General features: G+C 36.8%; 1 long non-coding RNA gene across 1 annotated transcript; it reads left to right on the top strand.

The window, feature by feature from the left end:
• Nucleotides 1-547: 547 nt before the first annotated feature.
• Nucleotides 548-2,185, top strand: LOC149180655 (uncharacterized). The gene is made up of 3 exons (XR_016257481.1): nt 548-691; nt 792-905; nt 2,112-2,185. It is a non-coding gene; the product is annotated as an uncharacterized LOC149180655 (long non-coding RNA).
• Nucleotides 2,186-11,782: the final 9,597 nt, after the last annotated feature.

The raw sequence follows: 11,782 nt of genomic DNA, 5'->3' as shown, positions 1-11,782 counted from the left end.
TTTTTTGGTCGATCCTTTTCAAACCAACAAGTGTGGTTTATCATTAGGACCAGATGAAGTGACAGACTATGGCAAAGACTAAAATAGAGAGCAATATAAAGATGTAATTTCTACCAAAAAACCTTTGTTTAATTCATTATGGATCAAAAAGCTTGAATACAAAAATTATAAATTAAATTAAATTATTTTTCAAAAATATTTTAAATTTATTTATCTAAAATGTAACTGGTTGAGCAACTTAACTTTGAGTTTTATTGTTTCATGATGGCTATCGTTAGTTTAACAGATTGACCGCTCTAAGCGCAGTTTGGGCGTTTGTACTGGGTTTGATGATGATTTGGCGTTTAGTTTCACAGATTGACAGCTCTAAGCACAGTTTGGGGGTTTGTACTGGGTTTGATAGATTGACAGATTAATATCTTTGAGTGCAGTTACGAGCGTTTGTAGTTGGGATCGATTTATTATTTAATAAGATTTGAAACTAATATTTTATATTATATTTTATGTTTTACTATATTAAATTTTTTTAGCGCTGGCCACGGAGAATAATACAATTGCTTATCTGGAAACAGGCTGCGGGAAGACATTGATCGCAGTCCTGCTAATAAAGGAAATTGGGTGTGAGTTGATTGAGCGAAAAGAAAAAGGAATTATAATTTTCCTAGCACCCACCGTTAGCTTGGTCGAGCAGGTAATGCATATTCCACCTTTAACATTAGAAATATATTTTTGGGAAGAAAAGGAGAAGAGGAGAAAGTCAGCCTAATGGGACTTTTCTATGCAATATGCAGCAATTCGAGGTGATTAAATTAAACAGCCACTTCAAAGTAGCGGAATACTTTGGTGCCAAGGGTGTTGACAATTGGACTATTGACAAGTGGACTGTTGAAATAAATTCACATGAGGTATTTTGATGAAATGCTACACTCATTTTCTAGAATGTTTGCTTTACTTACTAAAGTCTGTTAGATAGCTGAATAGATGGTCTGTGTTTTTGTGAGTCATTTTTTAATGTAATTTATCTCCAGGTCAACTGCGGTTGTTTCAACTTTTAGGGGAATGGATCCTGATATGCTTTCATAATTCTGTTTAGTAGGTGGTGTATATTTTTGGTAAAGACTAAGACCTTTTGTTTTGCCACTCTAATCTCTATCAGGGCCAGATGTGGGCTTCTTAGTCAGAAGTTTGTCCACTTCCTGAATTTACTGTGGTCTCTTTGTTGATTCATCAGATCTCATCTTCGGCATTGGACACCGGAATTTGGACACCGGAATTATGACGGAAGTCCTTGACACATACATCAATAGCGTTTTCTTCTTTTGTACTCTTCTATAGTGAATTGATACTGTGGCATCTGTCTGCCCTTCTCAGGACGTCTCAACTCTTATCATTGTTTGCATCTTAAAAGCTTCTTGTATAATTTGTCTAAATTCCTTTTACAGCATGCCTTTTTTACTTATATAAATTTGTTACATAGCTACCTAGACGGGTCTCTGTTCGGAAAATCATTCCTAATATATTTTGCCTCTATTAGGCTTGTTTCATTTTTTAGGGGAGTGGAGCCTAATCTGTTTTATTCATCCTGTTTATTAGTTGGCGCATAGTTTTGGAAAAGACTGAGACCTTTGACATTCTATCAGGAGCAGATGTAGGCTTCTTGAATTATTCATGGACACTTTATTGATTCATTGGATCTCATGTTCAGCATTAAACGGCCGTGTTATGACTGAAGTCATTGACTGATTATAACAGTTGTTTGTTTTCTTCATAATCTTAAAGAGTATATTCAGACTGTGGCATATGTCTATCATTTTCAGGGTGCGTTAATTTCTGTCATTGTTTGCATCTTGAAAGATTTTAGTACAACTCTACGTTCCTTATCTGTTTTCTTAACCTTTTTTACTAGGTTGTGCATAGTTTTGGAAAACATTAGGACGTTTTGTTTTGCTACTCAATCAATGCCAGCTGTAGGTTCCTATGTCAGACTTTTGTCAAATCTTGAAATTATTTATGGTCACTTTGCTGATTCATTGAATCTCATGTTCAAGATTCAACACTGGTATTATGATTGACTGATACTTAATTATTTTTGGTATTTTGAATTATTTCAGGATCTATGCACAACAAATCGGAAGTGGCTCAGGGAGGAGCTCGTTGCAATTGTTGAGTCGCAGATCTTATTTTCTTTCCCTTCATTTTGGTTTAAATTTTGCTTCTTTGTTTTGACTGATGCCGAACGAACCATCTTTAATAATCCAATTTAATAATCCTATCGGCCTTTCTTTGTACCTTTTGGGACAATGACTAGTAAATAGTAGTTTTTTTATTTAAATTTTATTCAAAAAAACTCGCTGCACGAACTGGGTCTTCCTTAATTATGTCTCCTTAATTACGAAAACAAAAGGTATATCACAGATTTATTGGCCGATTATTGCCCAGGGCGCGGGTCAAAAGGCGGGTGCTGGATAATAAATTCATAGCCAACCACGAAAAATTAATATGAGAGGTTTGCAAAATCAAAGGGGATTTCTGACCAACCACGAAAAATTAATAAGAAAATACCTTGCGAGGTTTGCAAAATCCAAGAAGAGTTCTAACGAGTCTGGACTACTTGTCCCCACGTACACATGCTTATTTTTTCAACATTCTCACTTTACTCAACTTATGGAATAATTTTTTATATGAAATTATTTTGGAAAAAACATGTTTTTATTTTTCTTCAAATAATTTATATTAATTTAAATTTGGTAGGTTATAAGACAATTATATTGTTTTCATAATCATAAATTAAAAATAATAATGATTTTGATTTTTCTGTGTGTTTATTTTATTTAAAAACTGTCCAATCTATTTCAGTAATCATAAACTAAAAATAATAATGATTTTGATTTTTGTGTGTGTTTATTTTATTTAAAATATGTCTAATTCATTTTAGTTGGATTGTTTATTGAAATATTTTTCACAAGATGTAATTTTGCTTCAAATGTAAATGACAATATTTAGAAGCAAAATGGAGGAATTGTAAATATTTGTCTTTACTATTTTTGTGAAACACTTTAAAGGATAAAATTAATAACCAACATAGATCCATTTTAAGTACGGATCTAACATGAACCGAGAGGTATCAAATTTCTTCATGTACAAACTTTTTTAGAGTGCAAAATACAATGTGTTATTTCTCATTATTTAAACTGTATTTTTGAATGCTAAATAAAGTATATATAGGACCAAATAAAAATTTTAACCATAAAAACTTAAATTTTATTTCTATATATAGATATATATGAAGTTGATATCGATATAAATTAGTTAACATAGATCTTCAAATAATTTATTTAAATCTCTTGTTGAAATGTTTTTGAAAAGTATAAGATTTGAACATCTAATTCACACATTTTTTTTTGTTAACTCAGATCTTCAAATAATTTATTTAAATTTCTTATTGAAATATTTTTCAAAAATATAAGATTTGAACATCTTTTTTTTCCAGGAAGAAAAAGCGTAATTGTACTATATTGAGACTAAATAAAGGATTCAGATAGTACATTGACAAGCATATGAAGCTGGAGAGTCAAATAACAAAAGGAACAAAAACTAGAGGATGAGTCCCTCTATGAGGAGGAGGCGATTGTACAGTTGTGTTCCAAATTGATCTTACAGCATACAGATTCTGAGATGAAAACAGAGATTGTTTAAGACATATCATATTCCATATAGATGCCGAGATGAAAAAAGAAAGGGGGCAAAAAAGCGGACCTGTGGGATAATTGAAAGGAGATTAAAAGCGGACCTGTGGGATAATTGAAAGGAGATTAAAAGCCAGGGAGAGAGAAATCTTGTATGACATAGGATTCCTCGCCAAATCTTACCTTCATGGACCAGGTACCTGTTGGTAGGAGAAGAGCATCCTTTGACAGGCAGTTCGCTTGCTGGTTCTGAGCCATGAAAATATGCTGAATGGATCTGTCTCTCATAATTCCCCAGTAAAACATAATCCTGTCCATCCAACTAGTGAGGTGTGGGATCCTGATATTGCACTTTCCTTTGACATGATCTACCATGATCTTGGAGTCTCCAAAAATAGAAATGGATTGTATGTCAAAAAAATACAGAAAGCGAAGAGACCCGCAAGGGCGCACGCCTCAACAATGTTGTTGGTGCCCTTTCCTACATGCCATGAAATGAAATATTGAATATTCTCGTTCATTATAATGTGTAACCCACAGCCACAAGAGTTTTGCTGAGCAGCGCCATCAAAAAACGCCCTTGGAGTCCTAGAGAGATCATCTTCTTGCACATATCTGTTGCCAGCTTTCGTTTTGGGCTGCTTTTTCGGGGCAGAGTCATAGATGGATATGATGTGTTGTAAAATATCCATGAGAGGCTCTTTTACTTCTTTGAAGATCTTCCTGTTCCTCCATCTCCATGCACACCATAGGACAATAATAATGATAGATATCCAAGAATTTCTCTGCCCATTCCACCATTCAAAAGCTGTATGTGTTGAAGCATGAAAAACAAGAGGAAAGCCATATAAAACTGCCAATTCATGCCATATTTGCTTAATAAATTGGCATTGGAAGAACATATGAAAATTGGATTCCTCTTCTGATTCGCACATTAAACATCTGCTCGGCCCATGCCAATTCCTTTTCTTTAGATTCTCCCAGGAAATATTTTTATTGTGGAACACCAGCCACGAGAAGTAAATTAGTTTGGGAGAGCATCCAGTTTTCCAAAAAGCTGATGGGAATTTAGGATTGGAATGCATGGTCTTAAAACCAATCATATCTGAATAGATATCCTTTACACAGACTTGTGTGTTCGCTGTTTGCGCCTTCCAGGTTAGATAATCATGCTGTTTGGACCGATGAAAATTGCAGCATCTCAAGACATCCCTGACAGCATTCCATTGCCTTGACATAGGTTTTGACATACCTAGATCACAGGCCTCTTTCCATAAAGGAAGAGGGCCATTCCATCCCGCTATAAGCTTATCCCATTTAAAAAGACCTTTGCTATGGAGGAAAAATAGAAGCCTTTCAGGGATGGAGATGTTCTCTTTCCCGCACATGATGGGATCTATCCCAATGAGGATTCTACTGCCCGATTGTAAGCGCCAATTTAGGTTCTTTAGGAAATATTGCTCTATTTTATGAAGACTCAGCCAAATACATGACCCGTACTTGACTCCAATCCTACCTAATCTGAACCAGTATTCCATTCCTTTGCCTTTCATATATATTTTTTTAATAGTAGTGCTCCACGGCCCTTCCCCGAAAATGCCTCTCCACAGTGATTTGCATAGAAGCGCTTTTCCGAAAACCCTCAAATCCAATAAACCCCATCCTCCTGAATTCTTCGGCATAGAGATTTTTTCCATTTTAGCAAGATGATATTTTCCCTGTTCCGACTTTCCGCCCCATATAAAGTTTGCGAATATCTTGTTCATTTTCTGTATAATACTTGCAGGGAGAAAGAAAATGTGTGCCCAATATACAGCAAGTTGAGTTAGAACTCCTTGAGTTAGAACAATTCTCCCTACCATAGATAGGCATTTATATTCCCAGGCATAGATCTTTTTATAGTATCTATCTATTAACCATTGCCAATCTTCTTTAGAGTAACCCTTTGCCTTTAGCTGAAAACCCAAATATTTTAAACCATCCTTAATAGACTTCGTCTCTACTCCAAACAACATAGCAATCCATTCCACTGTTTCCATATTGGCATCATTGTGGTAGAGAATGGATTTAGATTTGTTAATTTGTAAACCCGTAGCATTCTGGAACCTATTTAGAATGTCATTGAGACATATCCATGAGATCCTGCACAACATTGCAAAAATGAGAACATCATCGACAAATAAGTTGTGCGAGATATAGTTGTTGCGGCAAATCTTCACTGGCCTGCATCTATTTTCAGAAACTGCCTTATTAATATGAAGGCTTAGAGAGTTCATTGCTAGAATGAACAGCAGAGGAGAGAGGGCATCCTTGACACAGCCCCCTCTCTGCTGGGAAATAAGGAGAAGGAATCCCATTTATAATGACAGCATAGTTCACGTTCTCTACACACGCCATGAGCCAGTTTATGACATTTGATTTTAGGCCGATCTTTGCTAATAAGCATCTAATGAACCCCCAATCTAAACAATAAAAATCTTTTTGTAAATCAATTTTCAGAATGGCAGCTTCAGATTTGTTTGAGATCATGGTAAACAGGCTTTCACACATTTTTTTACTTCTAATTACTTTAGAACATATTCATTTTTTTTAAATTATAGTTGACATTACTTTTCTATTTAAAACATTATTTTTATTTTTATTTTAAAGGGGCACACACTGACAAACAAATTTACACGTCCCCTCATACTGGTTGTAGAATGAGCCTGTCCTCTCAATAATTTAATGAGTATTCAAAAATAAGGATAATTAGTCTCGGTTGCTTTGTTGTTTTTAAGTAAAAACTATTTTATAATTAATAATGTTAAACTTTTACTTTTATCATGTAGTTTTATTATCTATTTTCTTTAATTTGGTTATAATTTTTTTATTAATTAGATTAAAAATTAATTTTAACTTAAATAATATCTTGATTTTTATATCGTTAATAAGATGTGAGCCTAAGTGGCATTTGCAACATCAATATACTTGCTAAACACTAAGAGTGAATCGCGCGCCTCTACTGCTGCCCTGCGTGACCTAACTGGTCCTCACTCTACTCGCAGCCGCCACTCAGCGGCCTCCTACTGCTGAGATCTCAGAGCCAATGGATCCTCTAGATGAGGGTGAACCACCTCCAGAACGACTACATGGAAATGAAGATGCAGCCAATGTGTTTGCCTCTCTTATAACTGCAACAGGACCTCCAAGAATCAGGCCAATAGTAAACAAGTTTGTCAAAAAAACTCGATGATAATCCAGAAATCTCTCTCTCCCCCCTACTCTCCCTCGCAGAGTAGCGTTGTCTCTTACTGAACGTGGTTTAGTTGGACAGTTCACTGGCCTATGGTTGTCACCCAAATCGGTTCAAAAATGGGTCGAAAGAAATTGGAGCTCAACCATCAATGGGAAAATCTCAATAAGGTTCTGCGAAAGAGGATACTACACCTTTCATTTTGAAACAAAAGAAGACAGAGATCTAATATTCAGAAATGGTCCATATTTCATGGATACCAGAGGATTATACTTAAATCGATGGACTCCAGACTTCGATCCTGAAATGGATGTACCAAGTGCAGTGCTAATGTGGGTCAGGTTACCTCATCTCCCTCTACACTGCTGGGGAGATGAGTCAGTAAAAGCCATAGGAAATGCAGTATGGAAATATATTGGCAGATGTGAACCGAAGGACAACATGCATGCATGTGCCAGAATATGCGTGGAAGTGGATCTAGGAAAAGGGCTTCCATAAGCGATCAAGATCAAGGTAGATCAATGGACGCATATACAATAGTTGGATTACGAGCAAAGCCCATTCAAATGCAAAGTATGTCACGAATATGGTCATTTTGAAAATAGACGTTCTAAAAAAAAGAAATTGAAAGTGTTGAGGAACCAGAAAATAAATGGGAACAAGTAAAAAGGAAGAAATCCACCAACAAGAAACCTCCCCCCCCTTCATCGCAGCCCCAGGTCTCAAATGAATCTTCTCCTCCATCTCTTTCCATTGTCTTCCCTCCAACCCTCACAAATTCAAACCCCTTTGGTGATCTAGGTGGCTCCAGAGGGACACACAAGACAAAGAGGACTCAGGGAAGCTCAGAACACAAAGTGTTTGGATTATTCCTAAACCAGGACTAGAACGTAGATCTCGTCTTCCTGATCACGGCAGTGCGAATGGTTCGTCAATCCGAGTCCGGATGCGAAAGTTAGAAGTAGTCAAAGTTGGGTTGACTTTTTTATCATTGAGCAGCTTAAGGAGGCCACAATTTCGACCGAACCCGGCCACCAGATTCCAGCCAGCGCCGGCCGAATTCTGGGTGAAATTGTGGGGTCATTAATTTGACTCCCACGACCTAAAACTCTGAAATTTTCAAAGTGTGCTATGTGTTTAATAAAACAAAAACAAAAATATTAAAAGGGGGTGGGGGGCACCAACCCCAGCACCCCCCAACCAACCTACGTACTATTAATGGTGAGGCTGGCGGGAGTTGAACCCGCTCGGCCACGCGGGCCGGCCCCATAACCAACTTAAACCAAAAATATTATGCTTCACACATAAACATAAATGTGCCAACCCAAAACTCAATTAATGAAACAGTCATAAATAGCGCACCAACTCACAGCTAGTTTTAATGCAAAGCTAAACGTGCCATTGTGTAAAATTAAAACACTGCATGTATATTTGGCATGGGGCGGGATTTGATCCCCTAACCTCCCTACCTCAAACTATTCGCTTAACCAACACGCCAAGAAAGCAATCCTTGTTTTATCCACCCAGAAAAGTTATATTAACACGAATTTCTTTAGTGCACGGGGCAGATGGAGGAACCAGAGGGTGGGCACGGATTTCAGACGGATTAATTATTTTTTAATGTAGGAACCATGAATTTTGCAAGAGGGAAAATTTTTCACTTTGTCAGAAATTGACATATGGTTTTTACACCTCTCGTCGCCACGAGCACAATGGTGTTGTTCGTTTCTCCATCACAGTTTTGCATTTTTCGTTCATTTCCAAAATGCACTTGGAACCATGATTTCAGCAAAAACAGGAGGCAGAACCATGAGCCTTGAAATTTTCCCAAGGAGGTAAAATTTTTGCATGTTAGAATATAGTCAAGTTTATACTTGCTTTTCATGGTTTTCCACAGGGATCACAATGGCGAGATCATATTCATCATCTGGTTGCAGATTTACAGTCCATCCATGGAACATAATCTTTGAGGAATCCCGGGGGGAATCTAAAAGATTCCTTGAGCCCAGAATTCTCAACTTCTCAGAATTTGGATTTTGGACAGTCGATTCAGCACTACTCGATGCCACAAATCTGATGGTGTCTTCAAATTTATTATTCTCTCATTTCTTCTTCTAGTCACTTTTTTAACTACCAGTGCAGATGTCCACATTCATATGCGAGCAGCCATTTTCATGAGATCGATGGTCCGAGTAGCTTCAGCAGTGTGACATCCACTTCTTCAGATGGCCCTTGGTTGTGAGGTATATGATGTGTTCATGTACTTCTTTCTGCATTATATTGCATAGATCCTTGATTGATGTTGATGCAGGATCTTGTTTATTACATGTTGTCATGATTCCTTGCTTGATTTGATGCGGAATCTTTCTATGTGATGTACTTTCTATCATAACTCTTTGTGTTATGCTCTGAGATCCCTTGTTGTATGTTGCTAGGATACTCTTGTTGTCGTCATGCATGTGTTTTTGCTTTGACATCCCTTTTGTCCCATGTTGGCGGGATGCGCACCATGCTTGTTTTTGTGTCATACTGATAGGAGTTTTTTGATTGAGAGTTCTAGTTTGGAACATCTCTTAGAGCCACTCCTGCATGAGGGCACTCTTACTTGTATGATCAAGACATCATCTCTTGTGTACATCATCTTTATTGACAACACATAATGCAACGGCCTACACCATCTTGACACGGGGCTTGGAGACGTAGTCCCTCCTGGACGAACTCCGTTATCAACGACTTTTGTTTTCATGTGCTGATGATTGTTATATTCCTCTTCTTTACAGTCCGCAGCTGTATTTGTTAATGTTCTTTTAAAATGCAATTTTAATACATCACGAAAGTAAAAGGTCTTGGAAAGGTCCTTCTTCACACCCGGACCTGGATCATTTGGGCCCTTGGAAGACTCTCTTGATCCACCCTCACCCCGATCCCCCTCACATTCCCATAACCCCCCCATCTTGTCCTCCCTCCCTTCAAATCCTCGCTCTCCCCTTCCCCCCTCCATCAGTGGACCGTATTTTAACCAGAAACCAATCCAAAGAGACTCAACAAATCAATGAACACCAAAAAAAGTAGGCAGAAAATCTAATAAGGAAATAAGGGATGAAGCAGCAGCCAAAGAGATGGCTCTAGGCACTCAACAACCAATGGACTCCTTCCTTGGGAAAAGCTCAGGAAACAGTGAGAAAAATTAGCAGAGAGGGAAGGGTATTGTACACCATCAAATCAATAAATAATGATAGTGGTCTCTTGGAACTGTCGTGGTCTAAGTACAACTTATAAAATAAATGCAGTGAGAGACATTCTAATGAAAGAAGTGTCGGACATTTTAATGTTCCAGAAGACCAAAACAAACAATCAAGAAACTGGAAAAATGATTCAAAAATTAAAAAATTATGAAGGACTAGCGCTAGAGGCAACAGGGGCCTCAGGAGGAATTTGCACCCTTTGGAAAAAAAGGGAAATGGGAAATGACAAATCAAAAAAATGATAAGCATTGGATCAAAATTGATTTAAAGGAAATCAACACAAAGGAAAAATATAGCTTCATCAACATATATGCTCGAAACCATTATAAAGAAAAAGAACAATGCTGGGACTCAGTAAAAGAAGCTCTAACAGGAAGTCAAAATGGGAAAATAATTTTGGTAGGTGATCTAAACCTGGTTAGAAACATAGAAGAAAAATTTGAAGGAAATTATCATGCGGATCCGTCAAGAGAAGTCTTGGAAGCAATAATGGAGCAACACAATTTAATTGATATCCCGCCAAGTAATGGGAAATACACTTGGAGCAATAAGAGAGTGAGAAAGAGTAATATAAAGGAGAGGTTGGATAGAATTTTAGTTCAAGAAAACATAGCAGCTGAATACATCTCTGTCAAGTCCAAAATTATACATACAACAACATCGGATCATAAACCAGTAACAATCATACTGGGCAAAATGGACAACCAAGGCCCTCTTCCTTTTAGATACAACTCAATCTGGGACAGCAATGAAGACTTCAGAAATGAAGTCAAAGAGGGATGGGAACAAAATATTACAGGATCACCCCATTATGTATGAGAAACAAAATTAAAAAATCTGAGAATAAAGTTAAAAATATGGGCAAGAGAGAATGAATTTAAAAAAAAAGGAAAGAAAAATAGAGTTGTAAAAAAAATGGGAAGCATACAAGAAGACAAGGAAAACAAAGAGGAGGATAAGCAGGACTACTTGAAAGAAAAGGAATTATTTTGGGAAATATACAGAGAAAACGGAAAAGAAGAAGAAGAACTTAGATTGAAATCTAGATGCATATGGCTGAAAGTTGGGGACAAAAATACTGTTTTCTTTCACAACACAATGAAAATGAGAAGAGCTAGAAATCACATAGACCAAATTAAAGCGGATGGGCAAGAAATAAAGGGAGTGTAGGAATTAAAAAAAGTAGCCCATAAACACTTCAAAGGTCTATTAACATCAAATGAACAGCAAGCAGATCACAAGGACTTCCAACAACACATTCAAAAAAAAATAAGTGATGATCAAAATTCAGAAATAAACAAAGAAATCTTTGAAGAAGAAGTGTTGGTAGAAATATGGAGTCTTCATCCAGACAAGGCTCCGGGGCCAGATGGTTTCACAATCGCCTTTTATAGGCAGCACTGGAATGTCATAAAAAATATAATCTGAGAATGATAAAAAATGTATTCAAAAAAAAAATGGGAGGAAATACCAAATCATCTTATCTGGCTCTAATACCAGAGAACTCCAATCCAACAACTTTCAACAGATATAGACCAATATCTCTCTGTAACTCCTCTTTTAAAATTATAACAAAAATAATAGCCAACAGAATAAAGAGAGTTCTCCCTGAAGTAATC

The sequence above is a fragment of the Pinus tabuliformis genome, chromosome 3_2, assembly GCF_031772625.1.
Source record: "Pinus tabuliformis cultivar Carrire ecotype Pingquan chromosome 3_2, CPIR1, whole genome shotgun sequence".
Taxonomy (NCBI): domain Eukaryota; kingdom Viridiplantae; phylum Streptophyta; class Pinopsida; order Pinales; family Pinaceae; genus Pinus; species Pinus tabuliformis.
Note: the sequence above shows the minus strand (reverse complement) of the source record. Positions and strands in the feature narration are given on the sequence as shown.